Source organism: Hevea brasiliensis, chromosome 7, assembly GCF_030052815.1.
Source record: "Hevea brasiliensis isolate MT/VB/25A 57/8 chromosome 7, ASM3005281v1, whole genome shotgun sequence".
In the NCBI taxonomy this organism is placed as follows: Eukaryota; Viridiplantae; Streptophyta; class Magnoliopsida; order Malpighiales; family Euphorbiaceae; genus Hevea; species Hevea brasiliensis.
The window spans coordinates 98442612-98464496 of NC_079499.1; the positions used below are offsets into that span (position 1 = coordinate 98442612).

A 21885-nucleotide genomic window follows, 5' to 3' on the forward strand; every position below is an offset into this window, starting at 1 on the left:
AGTCAATCCTAATTTGCCTTCTGTACTTTTTAGATATGTCTAAGTTGAATTTCTATTTTATTAAAATTTATTAAAATTGTCTAAATCATTGAATTGAAAAGTTTTTACAAGATTGAGATATTGAGATTGAAATTGTAATGATTTTTAACGATATAATAAATTTTTAAAGTTAGGGTGTATACTGAAATATTTTTAGTTAACTCTTTTAAATATAAGAAATAAATTATTTAAATTTAATCAGATAATAAAATCTTTTTAAATTCATGGTCCTGAATAATTTTATTATAATATATTTTTATTGAAATGATAAATATTTTTTAATTAACTCTTTTTAAGATGCATAATCACATAACTAGTGCATTCTTATATAATTCAAATAAAAATATTTTTGATTAATAACTTATATTTTAAAATTTTAATAACTATATAAAATATTTAAATTATATATATATATATATGATAAAAAATATATCTTTTATATTTAATTAATTATTTACATAAATTAATTAGGATAATGGTTATTCCTTATGTAAAATCTTATTATTTTTTAAATTTAAATTCATCTCAAATTAGATTTTGCTATTTCTATAGAGTACATATAATAATAATAGTAATAATAATAATAATAATAATAATAATAATAAGAAAGAAGAAGGAGAAGGAGGTCAAATATAAATAAAATGGCAACGGATTGAATTTTTATGAGTATCCGATTCGATCGAACCCTAATAAAATGGATTTGGGTAGCATATAATCAGGTTTGGGACGGGTTCAGGTTTAAAATTTAATAGTCATGACGGGTTCAGTTCGGGTCGGATTCGGATTTTATATATTGAGTATCTATTATCCGAACTCATTTATATAAATATTTAATTAAATATAAGATATATATATTTTTAATAATATTTATAAATTTTTATATATTTTATTTTATATAAAATAAAATTAAAATATTTTTTAAAATTATTAAATTTTTAAAATATAAATTATTAATAAAAATAATTTTTTATATAAATTATTAATTAAATATATAAAATTAAATAAATTTAAATATTTTTTAGATAATAATAATCAAATTTGAGATAAATTTAATAGATAAAAATAAATTTTAATTAAATTTAAGATAAATTTAAAATTTAAAAATATTAATTAAATTTAAATTCAAATAAAATAATTTTTTCGGTTACTTACATCCGACATTGAGCAAAAGTTCACAGGTCTATTTGAGCTTCATTCCATTTATTATTATTATTGGTTCTTTTCCTGCCATGTGTGATTTTCACCTGCAAATCACTGACAATTGCAGGACAATTTTGACCTTAATCAGAAAAATCCATGCAAATCAGGTCGGAAAGTAGAAATTGGGCTGAATTGGAGTACAGGGCCAAATTGAATATTATTCCAAAATCATATATATCATTTATTGCTTAATGGTAATTTTTTTTACTTAAATATTAACAATGTAATTTATGATGATAATATAGTTTTTGAATAAATAATTGAAAATGATATTATTTTTAATAATTTATAAAATTATAAAAATTAAAATGAGATAATAGGACTCCTCTTGTCCCTTCCTGCAAAACCTATTTTTATCCTTCCTGATTCTGAATGGAGCAAGGATCGGATTAGAATTTCCGAGAAAAGCACCAAAAATTCTTTGCTCTTTCCAAGGTGAGTTTCCAAGGAAACGAAAAATTCCCATAGCATATTCTTTAAGGTTTTGTTTGGTTCTTGGAAATAGAATAATAATAATTATTTTTTTTTTCAGATAAGACCAGAGAGCTACCATGTAAAATTGAGGCATTATGTATTTGTTATCAGCGATTTGCTAATCGGTAAATACAAATGGGATGCGACGGAGACTGCAATGGCCGTCCGCCTTGTACAAAAATTTCTGTGCTTTTTCCTAAACATTAAAGAAATGCTAAAGTGGACAACTGTTTGTTTCCAGGGAAAAAATATTAAAGAAATGGGAACAATAGAAACGTTCAAACTATATTAAATGATATTCCATGACATCAATGTTAGCTAACGATATGTTCATATATCATTTATGACTAAGTTTCTAAAATTTTTGAGATGTTGTTATAATTTTATTTTTCTTCTTTCCTGTGTAATTAGAAACGGATTGGAATTAAAATTTTTGAAAATGAAGATTTTAATTTATGGATTTTGATCTTGTTTGATCCGAATTATATGTATTTTGTTATGACTTTTATTTTGGAAAGATGAAAATTATAAATTGTTTGATTTTTGATTGCCTGTTTGTTTGTGAGTGTTGAGTTTGTTTATGGAAGCTAATAGAAATTAAAAGATGAATTGATTCTTTGTGATGTTTGTAAGAGATGGAAATAGCGAACGAGGGAAAGAGGTATTATATAAATAAAAATTTGGATAAACTAAAATTTAATTTCTGAAATTTAATTAAATTTATAATTTAATTTTTTATATTTTTAAAATTAAGTAATTTAATTTTTAAAATTTAATAAAATCTACAAATTAATCCCTATCATTAGAATTTTGTTAAGTTACCATTAATTTTAGAAAAAATGATTAAAATGCCGTTATTTTTTTTTAATCTGAAAATAATTTGATCCATAAAGTTTTATTTTTTTAATAATTTAATCTTAATATTTTTTTAATAATAATTTAGTCTTTATATTTTCAAAATGAGTCCTATTAAATAAAAAATTTTAAATTTAAATTATTAAAATATAAATTAATTACTTTAAGTCCTTTAAAATTTTAATTAATTACAAAATCATCTATATATTTTATAAATTGATCCTTAAATATTATAACTATTTTTAAATAAACCCTTATAATTTTATCAAATTTTGCTTATGTCATTATTATTTTGATATTTTTGCTAAATTTAATTGGAAGTTGTCGTAATTCTAAATGTAGGAATTAACTTATAAGTTTATTAAAATGTCAAAAATTAAATTGTTTAGTTTTAAAATTACAATGATTAGTTTATAGATTTAACCAAATATCATATATTAAATTGTCAATAAAAAAAATCTTAGGAACTAAATTATTTTCAGATTGAAAATAGAGTTAAAGATATTTTAGTCATTTTTGTTAGAAATAATAGTAACTTAATTGAAATTCTAACGATAGAAATTAAGTTATAGATTTTATCAAATCTCAAAAACTAAATTGCTTGATTTTGAAAATATGAGAAGTATATTATAAGTCTTATTAAATCTAAAGGACTAAATTATAGTTTATCCTTAAAATTTGTATTTATCATTAGGCCACCTTTTCTACCTTTATTTATCAAATTAGAAACTTATCTGCGCATTATACGAATATATTTTACTTTTACTATTATTAAAAAAAATAAGTAATAAAAATATAATGTTTAAATTTATAAAAATATAAGAAATTAAAAAATCTTAAATTTTAACGATATGCCTTATAAATATTTATAAAAACTCTTATTTACATATTCATTTACTTTTTTTCATACGATAACTTTCAAAATATAATAATAACTTTCAAGATGTAATAATAGATATTCATAATGATTTTAAATTTATGTTGACATTTTTGTCATTAAAATTTAATAGAATTATATTTTTAATAGTAATTTTATATGATATTCATTAATGAATATATACTTGTGATAATGGTTTTTTATGTCATTGTTATATTTATTAATTTTCCCGATTATATATATATATATATATATATATATATATATATATATATATATATATATATATATATATATATATATAAATTTTATTTAAATTTTATACTAATCATTAAGGAACTAAAAAATCACATATTAATTAATAATAGTAAAAAGACAATTAAATTTTATTTAATATATAAATATTAATTATTAATAATAATAAAAATGAAAAAATTTTATCATCAAGAAATTGAAAATTCATATGTTAAATAATAGTCATAATAAAATAAGGATAAAATTAGCAAATAAAAAAAATCAAATAAAGTACCACTTATCACCTTTAAATCAACCTATCTTAAAAATCAACTTCATTATATTTATATAGATATAGGTATATAAATATAGTTATATAATATAATTATCAAAATATAAAAATAAAGTCATAAATAATGTCAATATTTAAAGGCACATCATTTATCTGACAGATTTCATGTTTAATTCTCCGTATCTCTAATCTCTATTAAAAAAAAATCTATATCAAAATGAGAGATGCACAATTGATTGGAATTTGTGATTTTAATTTTTACAAGTTGAGGATGCAATAGGTGCTCTTTAAAATCCATTTTGATGAAGCGATTATGCCTATGGGTGTCGTTCCCTTCCTTCTTGCTTTGACCTGTTCCCTATTAATTCCATTTTCCCTCCTCCTCTTTCTCTCTCTTCTCATCGGTCTCATTCCTACCATGGTCACCTCTTGCCACAAAATGATAACGTCACCTCTCTACTTCTCCTGCCTGCTGCTCCTCCTTCTTCTCCCCTTTACTAGTTCAATATCCTTTGAAATAACACACTTTGATCCCAATGACACCAGCATAATTTACGAGGGAAACGCGGCACCTATTGCTGGAAATGTTGAATTTAGCAATGTCGATTACATGTGCCAAATTGGTCGAGCCACTTATGTTGAGAAGGTACCCATCTGGAATTCCAGAACTAAACAGCTCTCCGATTTCAATACCCATTTCTCATTTTTCATTGACATCCAAGGTCGTAACCAGCATGGATCTGGGCTCTCTTTCGTCCTTGCTCCTGTTGGATCTCACAGTCCACTCAATTCAGCTGGAGGTTTTATGGGCCTGTACAATATCACCAACATTTTTTCCCATGAGAGTCAAATGGTTCACATTGAATTCGACTCTTACGGGAACCGTGAATGGGAGGTTCGTTATCCGCACGTCTCGATTAACAACAACTCACTTCAGTCTGCCACGTTTACCCGTTGGAATACTAGCTCGCACAGCGGAGATCCTGCGGATGTGTGGATCACTTACAATGCTACGACCAAGAATCTCAGCTTGTCATGGAAATATCAAACGACTTCTCTTCCTCGAGAGAATACCAGCCTTTCCCTTATTATTGATCTCACTACGGTTCTTCCTGAGTGGATCGTGATTGGGTTTTCCGCTAGCACAAGTAATCGAGTAGAGCGGCATGTACTTCAGTCCTGGTAGTTTAATTCAACTTTGGAGATGCATGCGGAAAAGGAAAGTAATAGTAACGAGATTAAACTGACAGCGGCTTTAGCGGTTTCAGGAGGTTTTCTGTTAACTGCGATGGTAGCATTTCTTATTTTCTGGATAAGGAAGAAGAAGAAGGAAGAGATAACAGAGAAAATGAATTTAATATCAATGAACGATGAGATTGAAAGCGTAGCAGGTCCAAGAAGTTATTCTTATCAGGATCTTGTTTTAGCTACCAGAAACTTTTCAAAAGAGAGGAAGTTGGGTCAGGGAGGATTTGGAGCTGTTTACAAGGGATACCTTACCCATTTTGGAATGACTGTTGCAGTGAAGAAAATTACAAAGCGTTCAAATAAAGACGTGAAAAAGGAGTATATGACAGAAGTGAAGATCATTAGTCAGTTGAGGCATCGGAATCTGGTACCAATCCTAGGTTGGTGTCATGATAAAGGTGAATTCCTTCTTGTCTATGAGTTCATGCCGAACGGTAGCCTTGATTCTCACCTCTTCAAGAAGAAGATTCCTCTCACTTGGACAGCGAGATATAGAATAGCTCTTGGATTGGCCTCTGCTTTGCTCTACCTTCATGAAGGTTCTGAAAAGTGTGTTCTGCACCGCGATATCAAGTCAAGCAACATAATGCTGGATTCATGTATGAACGCGAAGCTTGGTGATTTTGGACTAGCTCTATTCATGGAGCCTGATTTAGGTCCAGAGTCAACAGGGTTGGCAGGCACTAATGGCTACATGGCTCCAGAATATATAAGCACACGCAGGGCTACTATGGAGTCGGATGTTTACAGTTTTGGGTTGGTTGCCTTAGAGATTGTTACTGGACGAATGGCGGTTGATCCCATTGGCGAGGAAGACGAAGCGATCACTTTAGTAAAATGGATTTGGGATCTCTATGAAAAAGAAGAACTAAGCACTGCAGTTGATGAGATACTTGCGGATAATTTTGATGAGACACAAGTTAAGTGTTTGTTGATTGTTGGGCTGTGGTGTGCTCATCCTGCCAGTGATAGGAGGCCTTCCATAAGGCAAGCAATTCAAGTGCTTAATTTTGAAGCTGAGCTACCAAAACTTCCAACAAGGATGGCTGTTCCTGAATCTAATGCAGCGAGGCCATCATTTAGCTTTGGAGAGCCTGTTATGTCCCATTCAAGCTTTGGAGTGGGTCGTTAAGCAGGCAATCTTTCTGTCATGACCCAAAATTCTGAACGTGACCGACGCATAATTTAAGTATTCTTAAATCATGCAAGCCTTATCAGAGTATCTTGAATGAATATATTGCCACTTACTAATCCCAAAAATAGACAAAATCCAAATAAACAAAATACTGAATAAACATCATAAATATCCCATAGGTAAACTGCGGAGTCCCTACAGATTTCAATAAAAACTTAAACTGTTCAATAAACCAAACTAATTATTAGCCCGAGAAACACAAATTCGGGCATACCATGATAACAAATCAAAGTTGACCCTCTCCAGAAAATGGACTGAATATTTGGATCAGCTGCAGAATTCTACTGATCTGAAACAGATAACAGACAGAGAAAACGTGGTTTGAGCTAGATGCTCAGTGAATGATAATTATAGCACACAACGGAATAGGAGCAGGAAGACGCTTGATTAATTTTCACAATAAACTTTCTATTCAATAAAATCATGCTCATGCTGTCAAAATCATTAATAAAATAACTTCATAAAACATATATATAAAAGAAATTCATTCAATAAAAATTTTATGGTACAGTGCACCAGGGTGATGATACCCCACATCACCAAAGGCCAGATGGTAAGCGCGCTACCAGATATTAGATACCTTCCTTCTCCTTCACAGATATCAATGCATATGATATTAATGTAAACCATAAACTGCAATGATGCATGACTCGACAATGTAACTTAATACCGTGATAGTCCACATGGCGGGGCCAGATAACAGAAACAAATACTAGGCACAGGTACCAATTCAAAATAGTAAATCAATTTGTACAAATCAATCAAAATCAATAAAAAATTTAAGATAGCAAATAAAAACTGATAGTGCAATTCCAATAGTGTATTTCAATAGTTTCAGAGAGTTAATAAAATCAAATCAATCTCAAATCAATTCAGTAGCACATCGGTAAATTTTATAGTCAAATATCAATCAATATAAATACATTAAAGGCCTGTTCCCGGAATCCTAATGAGTCTAATGTAGAGATAGTTGACAAAATCAATTATTTAATCAAAATCGAAATAAAATTCAATAATAAAATAAAACTCTAGAAAATCACATATAAAATATTTGTTAAAATATTGATTTAAAATTTCATTTAATAACAAACTTAATGCTAAGAAATTTTAAAAGGGACTAAAACGGTGCCATGTACTATAATTACCACTCACCTGGAACCTCCAAGATAATAGTTATTTCAATGGAAGAGAGATAATTTCAACTGACTGATTGAATATTCAAATCTCCTACATACCCAAAATATTGAAGAAAAATATCAAATAATAATAAAATATAATAACTTATATATATATATATAATCTAAATTTAAAGATATTGTCTCACAGTAATTATGATCAACCCAATTCAATACTAATGATCAAAGAAAAAAAAAATTCTAGGGTAGTTGTAACAAATTAATGAAAGAAAATAAAATCAAATTCACCCATTATTGAATAAAGAATGTGAATTTTTACCTTGAAAACAGAATCGAATGTGATGAATTGAGAAGTAAAAATTTAAGAATTCTCTGTTGAGAGTATTTGATAGAAAAAGGAGGTGACAAACAGGTTTTGAGGGCAAAGTTTAGCAGAAGAGATGATTAGGGTATATATATATTTCAAGAGTTCTATTAGGCGTAGAATGGGATAAGAGTTATTATTGAACTGGGTTGTTCAGATTGCAGATATATATTTAATTTCAAAAATAATATATATATATATATCTAAAAATAAATAAGCAGACTATTCAATAAAATATGTATATTTTTTTATAAATATATTAAATTATTATTAGCTAATTAAAATAAAATAATAATAAATAATAAATGTATATGGGTTTCCACATACTTCCTCCCTAAAAAAAAATTCGATCACCGAATTTGAATAGACAAAATTCTAACGTAAAGAATAAAATAAGTGAGGATATTTGGCTCGCATTTCAGATTCTGCCTTCCTTGTGGCCTCACTACTTGAGTGATTATGCCACAAGACTTTGATCAAAGCCACTTCCTTAGACCGGAGTTTCCTAATTTGTCGATCTAAAATCTGTACTGGTTGTTCCTCATATGACATATCATCCCTAACTTGCATGGTTTGAGGTTGTAAAACATGGGATGGATCTAGTACATACTTCCTAAGCATAGAAATATGGAAAACTGGATGTACATGTGCAAAACCAGGTGGAAGGGCTAAACGGTAAGCAACTGCTCCAATTCTCTCCAAAATTTCAAATGGACCAACAAAACGAGGGCTAAGCTTCCCTTTCTTCCCAAACCTCATGATTCCTTTCATAGGGGAAACTCTCAGAAATACATGATCACCAATCATAAATTCTACATCTTTACGCTTAGGGTCAGCATAACTTCTCTATCGGCTTTGAGCAGTCAAAAGTCGATCACGAATTAGTCGAACCTTCTCTGAAGTTAATTGTATCAACTCTGGTCTAGTAAGCCTTCTTTCTCCAACTTCGTCCCAACAAACCGGTGACCTACACTTTTGACCATATAATGCCTCATATGGAGCCATCTCTATACTTGCCTGATAACTGTTATTATAAGCAAACTCCACTAAAGGCAAATGATAATCCCAACGGCCACCAAAATCCATAACGCATGCATGAAGCATGTCCTCTAATATCTGTATGGTCCTTTCTGACTGTCCATCCGTCTGAGGGTGAAAAGCAGTACTAAAGTCTACTCGTGTTCCTAAAGCTTCTTGGAATTTCTTCCAAAATCGAGAAGTAAACTGAGTACCACGATCAGAGACAATGGAAAGTGGAACTCCATGAAGACTAACAATCTTGTTTATATACAACTGTGCAAGTTTAGCAAAGTCATATGTAGTCTTCACAGGAAGGAAATGAGCAGATTTTGTCAATCTGTCCACTATCACCTAGATTGCATTGTAACCACCTCGTGTATTAGGTAAACCCACAACAAAGTCCATGGCAATATGCTCCCACTTCCACTCAGGGATAGGCAATGGCTGAAGTAACCCAGATGGTCTCTGATGTTCTGCCTTAACCTGCTGACAAGTCAAACATTTAGCAATAAAGTCTGCAATATCCCTCTTCATGCCACCCCACCAATAATGCTCACTTAAATCACGGTACATCTTAGTTGAACCTAGGTGTACTGTGTAAGCAGAATGGTGTGCCTCCTCCATGATTTCTCTTCTCAACTCATCAACATTGGGGACACAAAGTCTAGTGCCATAACGAAGAACTCCATCATCATTCAACATGAATCCTTGAGCTTGGTCCTGATGAATACTATCTATAATCTCACACAGTTGAGAATCCCTCTTTTGAGCAGCCTTAATTCGATCAATCGAGATAGGCCTAACTCAAAAATGTGCTAAGAATGATCCAGCTATGATTTCAAACTCTACTCCCTGATCTAGCAACTCATGTAATTCACCAATTAAAGGCCTCATCTTGGTAGATATATGGGCTAAACTACCAGAAGACTTCCTGCTTAGAGCATCAGCCACCACATTAGCTTTTCCAGGGTGATACTGTATGGTGCAATCATAATCCTTCAGCAATTCTACTCATCTTCTTTGCCTAAGATTAAGATCACATTGGTCAAAGATGTATTTGAGACTTTTGTGGTCAGTGAAGATTTCACAAGTCTCACCATACAGATAGTGCCTCCAGATTTTCAAAGCAAAAATTACTACAGCCATTTCCAAATCATGAGTTGGATAATTCTGCTCATGCTTTTTCAACTGACGAGAAGCATATGCAATAACCCATCCATGCTACATCAAAACACATCACAAACTAATCCTAGAAGCATCACAATACACTGCATAAGCCCCTGATCCAGACATAAGGGCTAACACTGGTGCAGTAGTTAAACGAGTCTTAAGCTCCTGAAAACTTTTTTTCACAAACCTCAGTCCACTGAAATTTTACATTCTTCTGTGTCAATTTAGTTAAAGGTGTTGCAATACGAGAGAAGTCTTGAACAAGCCGTCTATAATACCTTGCTAAACCCAAGAAACTACGAATCTCTGACACAGTTATGAGTCTAGGCCAATGAAGCACTACCTCAACTTTCTTCTTATCAACACACACCCCATCCTTAGATACTGTATGACCTAGGAAAGCCACACTATCTAACAATAACTCAAATTTTGAGAACTTGGCATATAGCTTGTGTTCCTGTAAGGTCTGAAGGACAATTCTCAAATGTCCCTCATGCTCCTCTTCACTCTTTGAGCACACTAGAATGTCATTGATGAAGACTATAACAAATTGATCTAAGAAAGGCTTGAAAACTCTATTCATGAGATCCATAAAAGCGGCTGGAGCATTGGTAAGATCAAAAGACATTACAAGAAATTCATAGTGTCCATACCTAGTCCTAAAGGCCGTCTTGAGTATGTCTTCTTTCTTAACCCTCAATTGATGATACCCAGATCGAAGATCAATCTTGGAAAAATACTTTGCACCTTGAAGTTGGTCAAACAGGTCATCTATGCGTGGAAGATGATACTTATTACGCACAGTTACCTTATTCAATTGCCTATAATCAATGCACATTCTCAAAGACCCATCCTTCTTCCGTACAAATAACACAGGAGCACCCCATAGAGAAACACTAGGGCGAATAAACCCCTTATCTAGTAGGTCCTGTAGTTGCTCCTTTAACTCCTTAAGTTCTGCTGGTGCCATACAATAAGGTGGCATAGATATGGGCTCAGTTCCAGGAACTAAGTCTATACCAAACTCTACCTTTCGCTCCGGGGGTAAACCTGATAAATCTTCTGGAAACACATCAGGAAACTCCTTAACCACTGCAACATTCTCCAAACCTGCACCTTCTACCTGAACATCTCTAACATAAGCTAGATACCCTTTACACCTCTTTCGCAATAATCAGCTAGCACTCACTACAGAGATAAGATTACTAGAGGCTACACTGCGATCTCCCTGAAATTGAAATTCTGCCTCCCCAGGAATTTTAAAGAGTACAGCTTTATTATGATAATTCAATGAAACGTGATAAGTAGCTAACTAATCTATGCCTAAAATCACATTAAACTCAAACATATCCAAAGAAACAAGATCTATAGCTAATTCCCTATCTCCAATGTGAACTATACATCCCCTATACACAATATCAATGTTTATTGCGTTCCCCTTAGGTGTTGATACAAATAAAGGATACTCTAACAAAGTATGTGGTGTACTAAATATCATGGAAAAGTATGGAGAAACAAAGGAATGGTTGTGCCCCAGTCTTAGCCATAGGCGTCTGTTTAGATGTCTGATTAATAGTTTAAGGTGGTACCTCCCTTGTTGGATCAAGGTTTGCACCATTAAGACCCTTAGCCCTAGCTCTCCTCTTACGTTTAATAGACTCAGGCACCTATTCATTTTAATAAATAAGTATTAAATTTGAAAATATGAGCCAAATTAAGATAGGTGAGAAGGTATGAAGGACGCAGACATCTAAAGCAATGATAAACTGAAAAGACGTTAAGGATCCTATGCTCCGCAAGTTTACTAAACCTCAATCGAGCTCTGATACCAACTTTATCACGACCCAAAATTCTGAACTGTGACCGGCGCATAATTTAAGTATTCTTAAATCATGCAAGCCTTATCAGAGTATCTTGAATGAATATATTGCCACTTACTAATCCCAAAAATAGACAAAATCAAAATAAACAAAATGCTGAATAAACATCATAAATATCCTATAGGTAAACTGCGAAGTCTCTACAGATTTTAATAAAAACTTAAACTGTTCAATAAACCAAACTAATTATTAGCCCGAGAAAACATGAATTCGGGCATAGCATGAGAACAAATCAAAGTTGTCCCTCTCCAGAAAATGGACTGAATATTTGGATCACCGCAATTCTCTTGATTCAAAATGGATAGCAGACAGAGAAAACGTGGTTTGAGCTAGATGCTCAATGAATGATAATTATAGGACACAACGGAATAGGAACAGGCAGACGCTTGATTAATTTTCACAATAAATTTTCTATTCAATAAAATCATGCTCATGCTGTCAAAATCATTAATAAAATAACTTCATAAAACATATATATAAAAGAAATTCATTCAATAAAAATTTTATTGTATAGTGCACCAGGGTAATGATACCCCACATCATCAAAGGCCAGATGGTAAGCGCGCTACCAGATATTAGATACCTTCCTCCTCCTTCACAGATATCAATGCATATGATACTAATGCAAACCATCAACTGCAATGATGCATGACTCGACAATGCTACCTAATACCGTGATAGTCCACACGGCGGGGCCAGATAACAGAAATAAATACTGGGCACAGGTACCAATTCAAAATAGAAAATCAATTTGTACAAATCAATCAAAATCAATACAAAATTTAAGATAGCAAATAATAACTGATAGTGCAATTCCAATAGTATATTTCAATAGTTTCAGAGAGTCAATAAAATCAAATCAATCTCAAATCAATTCAGTAACACATCGGTAAATTTTATAGTCAAATATCAATAAATACATTAAAGGCCTGTTCCTGGAATCCTAATGGGACTAATGCAGAGATAGTTGACAAAATCAATTATTTAATCAAAATCGAAATAAAATTCAATAATAAAATAAAACTCTAGAAAATCACATATAAAATATTTGTTAAAATATTGATTTAAAATTTCATTTAATAACAAACTTAATGCTAAGAAATTTTAAAAGGGACTAAAACGGTGCCATGTACTATAATTACCACTCACCTGGAACCTCCAAGACAATAGTTATTTCAATGGAAGAGAGACAATTTCAACTGACTGATTGAATATTCAAATCTCCTACACACCCAAAATATTAAAGAAAAATATCAAATAATAATAAAATATAATAACTTATATATATATATATATATATATATATATATATATATATATATATATATATATATAAACAGTGAAGCACCAACGAACAACAGGAACGCGCACCGAAGACAACAGGGACGCGCGCCAATATATATATATATATATAATCTAAATTTAAAGATATTGTCTCACAGTAATTATGATCAACCCAATTCAATACTAATGATCAAAGAAAAAAAAATTTCTAGGGTAGTTGTAACAAATTAATGAAAGAAAATAAAATCAAATTCACCCATTATTGAATAAAGAATGAGAATTTTTACCTTGAAAATAGAATCAAATGTGATAAATAGAGAAGTAAAAATTTAAGGATTCTCTATTGAGAGTATTTGATAGAAAAAGGAGGTGACAAACAGGTTTTGAGAGCAAAGTTTAGCAGAAGGGATGATTAGGGTATATATATATTTCAAGAGTTCTATTAGGTGTAGAATGTGATAAGAGTTATTATTGAACTGGGTTGTTCAGATTGCAGATATATATTTAATTTCCAAAATAATATATATATATATATATATATATATCTAAAAATAAATAAGCAGACCATTCAATAAAATATATATATTTTTATAAATATATTAAATTATTATTGGCTAATTAAAATAAAATAATAATAAATAATAAATGTATATGGGTTTCACACTTTCTTTCTTACACTTCATTATTATTGAGACGATGTTTGTACACTTAACTAATAAAAATACTATTTTATCAATTTTAACTAAAACTATATCCGTCTATTTTTATTCGTGATGTTTCAGTTTTTTTATTCAAAATTATTTTTTGGATTTACAAAATTAAGGAAAATTAATTATTTTTTTTTCTAATTTCACTATTAATCTTTATTAAATACAATAAATATTTATACAAGAGATAGAGGGCAATTTGGTAAATAATTAATATGTTTTTATAAAAATGAGCTATGTAGACATTTTCTTAATCACTCTATAAAATTCAAATGCGACAGATAAAAATAGACGAAAGTAATATATCATTTATTTTTTGGCTGAGTGCATACACCAAGTGAATGCTTAGCCCTACAATTAACCAGAAAACTTGAATAAGTAAAAATAATAAAAGTACCCAACTAACAATAAAGATCCTACATAGATAACTATCCCTACCTGGAACATTCACATGCATTAGGGAAATAAATCAAATCAATATATGTTCCTTGAAGACACTCCCTTAAAGCATAAAGATAATTTTCTATGGTGAGTTAGAGGCTCTTGTAGCTGTTGTTTCATTCCCCGTGGTATGATTTTCTTGATCTCTAACAGCATTCTCAGTTCCTTGGAAAGAAGTCCAGGAATGGTTTTGTGTATGGGCATCAATATTATTATTAGGTGAAGCTCCAATACTTGTAGCTGCAGGACTTGTTGTAGGACGAACTCCAAAATCATGATGATAGACCGAGAGATCTTTCTGTTCAAAATGCTTTGCCAACTCAAGAATTCTTAACCAAAATGATATTCCTTCTGAGTGGGTGGTGTTTGAGGTAGGCCAATGAAACCAAAGGAACTTCAAGATATGAATCAGTAGAGAAAACATGGAAGCAAGTCCTGTGATGATGAACAAACCTCCAAAGCTGGACAGACTAAGACTATCTGACAAGGTTCGTGCAGTTTGATCATCACATGTTTTGTTGTCCAAAAAGTTATTCTGCTCAATTCTGTCCATTTTAGCTTTATCTTCAGTCACATTTCAAGATTGCTCTTGAAATATTTGTAACTAATGGCGACCCAAGTGGAAAGGCCTAACACAGAAAAACAATAATTTAATTATTATAATGATATGATGATTTTTTTTTTTGAAGATTTTGAATGCAAATATAACATGATTTGTATGCTGGACAATATAACAGCAAGCTATTAGCAACTTCAAAGGACAATTCATATCATAATAGTTTATCATCATATAAGTGTATGAACATTTATTTATAGGTGGAGTGAGACTTACAAAGCCAAATCCATCTGTTTTGTAGGTTGGCCCAACCATTAGAAATTTAGATCAATATTTGGCCAAAAAGCGTTTGATGTAAGGAATTTCATTAAAAATAGCAGCAACACCACCATTTTGGATTCTCTTAGACAATGCTTCATCATACTTTTCTGGGACGATGCTATAACTCTTCAACTTGGACTCAGTGAAGTTGAGTTGTTTTATAAGGAAATCTTTCACAAAAGAATGCGATTGGTATCCGACAAAGAGACCATTCCTTTGAATCTATTTGATGTCAGCGAAGGCAGGCTGCAACCTCTTCACTGTTAAAATTAAGGCTAAACTAGCAGCATAACTTTGGGATATGATAAGTACCACAAAAAACCATAAGATCACAACAAATCTTGCCCAGCTGTTCAACAACTTCTCCCCTATCACCATTATCAAATATTTTTATAATTAATTTGATGAAGTTGGGATGAACTATTGCATTTAATTGTTATAATAACAACTTGAATTTTCATCATTGATTAATTGAATTTAGTACAATTATTGACCTTTAATTTCTTTCATGAGTAAAATTCGCTTAAACTTTGATTTTGTTTTCTATAATAAGTTTAATGGCAAAGCAAATTCAAATGTTTCTATTCGTTGATAATTTTATTAAAATCTTTTAATTTTAAAACAAATATTTCAAAATTATAGAAACTTTATCCAATACCAAAGTTTAATTCTCAAATTCTAATAGGTAAATTACAACTTAGTTCATGTATTTTTAAAATTAGGCAATTTAGTTTATGAGATTTGCAAAATTTATAACTTAGTTCCTCTGACCAATTCAATATTAATTATAGCAAAAAAAGCTAAAATGTCCTTAAGTATAAATATTTTCTATAACTTAGCTACGAGCTTCCTTGACTCTACCTATTAGTCATATATAGATTGTGAACGAGTATAGACACGTCTCTGTCCGCCATCTCATTCCAAAACAAATCATAGTTAATGGAAATGCAATTTCACGGGACGAGTCGCGACTCAAAAATCTAACTCGACCGGATCTTTATATTTTCAGCTCAATAATTTTTACTTTATTTTATTTCTAGAAATTAAAATTTTACTGATTAAAATTTAAAAAATATATATTGAGAACTTAAGAATAATTTCACAATAATTCTTTACAGAAAGAAAAATTAATTTTGGAAAGAATAATACATTTATTATACTATTTAAATATAAAATTTAAATTAAGAGACTAAGTTGTAAATTTTACTAAATTTAAAAGACCAAATTACTTATTTTTTAAAATATAGGGACTATATTATAGGTTTTGCTAAACTTCAATGTCTAAATTATAATTTACCTAATTCTAATTTGAGTGTTTAATAAAATTCTCATAATTTTGAAAAATTAATTTAATTATTTAAAATTAAAAAATTTAAATAAAATAAATAACATACACAAATGTTTAAATTTATTCTGCCATTAAACCTTTCTAATATAGTTATCATTGCCATAATTTTAGCTAGAAAATATATTAACCAAATAATTGTTTTTAAAAATATAGTTTTACCATTAAAGATAAACTATAGTTTTTTGAAGTTGGCTCAAAAAAATAGGTTGTTTAAATTTCCACAAAAAGTTGACAATAATAATGATATTCATGAAACCAAATCAAAGTTTAGTGATTATGTGAATTATTTTAAGGCCTAATTAAAAAAAAATTCAAAATTTTTTATAAAATCTTATTGTTTCAATTTTATTTAATAATGTTTCACTTTTATTTAATAAATAAAATTTAATTAAAATTGAATAAAATAATATTATTTTATTTATTAAAGAATAAAAAATTAACCAGTGTCTATATCTAACCACTGTCTTTGCAACTCCATCCACCGTAAATCTATTATAAAGCCCACCGATATTGTCCCAGAGATTGACATTGGACAGCTGCCCACACGGGCTCCAGTGAATCGCAATACTTGCTTCGCCTTCTTTTCTACTCTCATTTTGTAACACCCTAGGCAAATCCCACATCGATAAAACACGGGAGAGATGCTGGGTTTATAAGTTGATGGTTCGTAACCTCTAGTGACGCGTTTTAAAACCGTGAGGGCTTCAGTCCAGAGCGGACAATATCACTAGTAGGCCAGGCCATTACATTTGTGGTATCAGAGTCGCTCCGCGCGCAACCTTGAACGATGGTGGGGCAAACCTTAGCGAGGACGCTGAGTCCCATAAGGGGGGTGGATTGTAACACCCTAGGCAAATCCCACATCGGCAAAACACGGGAGAGATGCTGGATTTATAAGTTGGCGGTTTGTAACCCCTATTGACGCTTTATAAAACCGTGAGGGCTTCAGCCCTGAGCGGACAATATCACTAGTGGGCCGGGCCATTACATTTGTGGTATCAGAGCCACTCCGCGTGCAACCTTGAACGATGGTGGGGCAAACCTCAGCGAGGACGCTGAGTCCCATAAGGGGGGTGGATTGTAACACCCTAGGCAAATCCCACATCGACAAAACACTGGAGAGATGCTGGGTTTATAAGTTGATGGTTCATAACCTCTAGTGACGCGTTTTAAAACCGTGAGGGCTTCAGTCCAGAGCGGACAATATCACTAGTGGGCCGGGCCGTTACATTTATGGTATCAGAGCCGCTCCGCGTGCAACCTTGAGCGATGGTGGGGCAAACCTCAGCGAGGACGCTGAGTCCCATAAGGGGGGTGGATTGTAACACCCTAGGCAAATCCCACATCGGCAAAACACGGGAGAGATGCTGGGTTTATAAGTTGATGGTTTTTAACCCCTAGCGACTCGTTTTAAAACCGTGAGGGCTTCTGCCCAGAGCAGATAATATCACTAGTGGGCCGGGCCATTACATTTGTGGTATCAGAGCCGCTCCGCGTGCAACCTTGAGCGATGGTGGGGCAAACCTCAGCGAGGACGCTGAGTCTCATAAGGGGGGGTGGATTGTAACACCCTAGGCAAATCCCACATCGGCAAAACGCGGGAGAGATGCTGGATTTATAAGTTGGCGGTTTGTAACCCCTATTGACGCGTTATAAAACTGTGAGGGCTTCAGCCCAGAGCGGACAATATCACTAGTGGTCCGGGCAGTTACATTTGTGGTATTAGAGCCGCTTCGCGTGCAACCTTGAATGATGGTGGGGCAAACCTCAGCGAGAACGCTTAGTCCCATAAGGGGGGTGGATTGTAACACCCTAGGCAAATCCCACATCGACAAAACACGGGAGAGATGCTGGGTTTATAAGTTGGCGATTTGTAACCCCTAGCGACGCGTTTTAAAAATTGTGAGGGCTTCGGCCCAAAGCGGACAATATCACTAGTGGATCGGGCCATTACATTTGTGATATCAGAGCCGCTCCGCGTGCAACCTTAAGCGATGGTGGGGCAAACCTCAGCGAGGACGCTGAGTCCCATAAGGGGGGTGGATTGTAACACCCTAGGCAAATCCCACATCGGCAAAACACGGGAGAGATGCTGGGTTTATAAGTTGGTGGTTTGTAACCCCTAGCGACGCGTTTTAAAACCGTGAGAGCTTCTGCCTAGAGCGGATAATATCACTAGTGGGCCGAGCCATTACATTTGTGGTATCAGAGCCGCTCCGCGTGCAACCTTAAGCGATGGTGGGGCAAACCTCAGCGAGGACGCTGAGTCCCATAAGGGGGGTGGATTGTAACACCCTAGGCAAATCCCACATCGGCAAAACACGGGAGAGATGCTGGATTTATAAGTTGGCGGTTTGTAACTTCTATTGACGCGTTATAAAACCGTGAGGGCTTCAGCCCAGAGCGGACAATATCACTAGTGGTCTGGGTAACGGCCCGGCCCACTAGTGATATTGTCCGCTCTGGACTGAAGCCCTCACGGTTTTAAAACGCGTCACTAGAGGTTACGAACCATCAACTTATAAACCCAGCATCTCTCCCGTGTTTTGTCGATGTGGGATTTGCCTAGGGTGTTACAATCCATCCCCCTTATAGGACTCAGCGTTCTCGCTGAGGTTTGCCCCACCATCGTTCAAGGTTGCACGCGGAGTGGCTCTGATACCACAAATGTAATGGCCCGGCCCACTAGTGATATTGTCCGCTCTGGGCTGAAGCCCTTACGGTTTTATAACGCGTCAATAGGGGTTACAAACCGCCAACTTATAAATCCAGCATCTCTCCCGTGTTTTGCCGATGTGGGATTTGCCTAGGGTGTTACACATTTGAGGTGGGTGGACAGAGGAGGGAGAAGGGGAGAAAAAAATTAAAAAAAAGAACTATGTAATTTTTTATTCTTTAATTAATAATTTTTAATTAATTTTGACCAAATTAATTGATCGGATAAAATTGCAATAAAATGATTTAATTTGCTAAAATTAAAACCATTAAATTAAATTGCAATTTGGTGAAAATGCTTAAGTTTTTTTTTTGGTTATTAGGCCTCATAAATTCAATAACCATTGATGAAATTACAGAAGAAGGAAAAAAACAAGAGAAAAGTTTGAAGAAATTACTCTGTGCAAAGGCTATTGTTGAAAAGTAGAACCAGAAAATTGTCCTAAACAGTTGATCTGGAGGCCCCCTGAAATCTGTATTTATACCATGTTCCAGCACCCATGCCACTAAACCTGTGAAGATGAAAGCTGCAGCAGTTGTTAACTAAAGGTCCAAGCTCAGTGGCTTTAAGAAAATCCACTTGTTGTCCCTTTCATCATGTTTCATTAGAACTACCATGGAAACTCCGGATTCTGTGTAAGGCAATGTAAAGTCTACATATAGTGAACGATTTGCCACTATTGTTTTATCTCCAACAACAGCATCAACTTCCTGCCAAACAATTATAAAGAGCATTCTTTAATCAATTTTCTATTCTACTTGTTAATCAAATTTTCTGCTGTACATTAGGCGAGGCTGCCCTAATTCATATCCTACTTACTATATATTTGAATGGGATGCCATACTAATTCTAACTCTAAAAATCATATCATTGGGTAAACCTCCATGAAGAATGAAATCTTTTGCCTTGTTTTAGGGCTGCTTCTAGTATGGGAGACTTTGCACAATAACCCATTGAACAATCAATTGATTTGGAGATGATATAGCCTGGAAAGAATAGAACAACCAATGAAAGAGAACAGAAAGCAACCTATTGTTTGATTTGATAAAGAAGTTGGTCATAAGTTCCCTTACTCTTCCTCTCTTTATCAGCGAAGGGAATGAACTCATATGGCAGGAACTTATGGCATCTTGAGTGCTTCGCAGAAAACATCTGCACAGAAGCCTGAAACAATAGGCTTACCGGTTTCAGGATGCCATTCTACTTTTAAAAATTCCCTAAAACCAGTTGTAACTGGAACCCCAACTCTTAACTTCCTTGGTTGCTCATCTGTGTCTCCTGGCCATATTGGTTTTCCGAGTTTTTCTTTGGAAGTCAAGCTTTTTGAAAGCGCTCCATTTAGACTATAATATCCAAGAATTCTTTCTTTGTTTCCAATCACATTGAATATTTCCAAGGCTTTAGGTATCAGCTCTCCCTTAGCCAAATGGAACTCCCCACTTAGTCCTTGAAAACGTGTGTTCAATATAGAGTTCAAGAGTATTGGCCCCATTGTAGAAATTCCTATTGTAGCTTCAAGATTATTTGTTGTGCTTTGGCTAGTGTAATTATGCTTTAAGATGCTAGGTTTTACATTATCAACAGTCTTCTTCACTGCCATTGCTGTTGCCCAAATTGTATCATATGCCCATAAACCAAAGAGATTTAATTCATATGTGGTTTTCTTGAAGAGATTCTATTCCCATCTTGATTTGAAGTTTTCAAGCATTTTTTATGTGGGTATGTATGGCCTTACCCCCAATACACCTTGCATTGAATCCATCATGACCTTTTCATCTACAGGATCTAGCAAGGTGGATAATCGTTGTGTCACTAGCCATGCATAGCCTTCTCCCATCATTCCCACATTCTTGGCGAGTAAGAAAAGCCTAGACCCAAGGGTGGCTGTCATGTGCCCTATAAAAATACTTCTGCGCTTACGCTTCAAATAGTTGACTTCCCCTGTGATTTCATTGTCTTTATAAGTCACACGAATGCTGATTCTACAGAAGATCCGAGTGCCAATTTCTTGGAAAGAATCTAACAAATATGGAATCAAACCATTTCCGTAATCTGTGTCTTCATAGATGATAACAATTTCCTACCAACCATAAGCATGCACAATGCTGGCTATGGCTTTCACTTGAAAGGAATCATTATGAGCTGTTCGGACAAAGCATTGGCTTTGACCTGTTGAAAGAGAGGGACTAGTGTCTGAGAAGGAAATGATGGGAACTTGAGCTTTTCCTCCTAGTTCTATTACAAACTTAGCTTGTGATGACCATTGAGGTCCTATAATGGCTTGCATTTCTTCATTCTCCATTAAATCCAATACTGCATTTCCATATAATTAGGATGAAATTAGCCTCGTTTAATTGAATGATTTCTGTGGATACCCTAATCATTACCATCACTAACCTTACAGATGTGTTAGTCTGTAAACTCCACACATCAAATATTCATGTTTGAACATGAAAGTGTGTTGTCGTAGATGGGATAAAGATATTTATGTTAGCCTTTAGGTGTTTATTATTGGACAATATATTTCA

General features: G+C 33.0%; 2 pseudogenes; one reads left to right on the top strand and one right to left on the bottom strand.

The window, feature by feature from the left end:
- Positions 1 to 4272: 4272 nt before the first annotated feature.
- On the top strand, positions 4273 to 6351 carry LOC110658810 (L-type lectin-domain containing receptor kinase IX.1-like; annotated as a pseudogene).
- Positions 6352 to 14498: 8147 nt separating this feature from the next.
- On the bottom strand, positions 14499 to 21683 carry LOC110658809 (glutamate receptor 2.8-like; annotated as a pseudogene).
- Between the last annotated feature and the right edge of the window lie 202 nt (positions 21684 to 21885).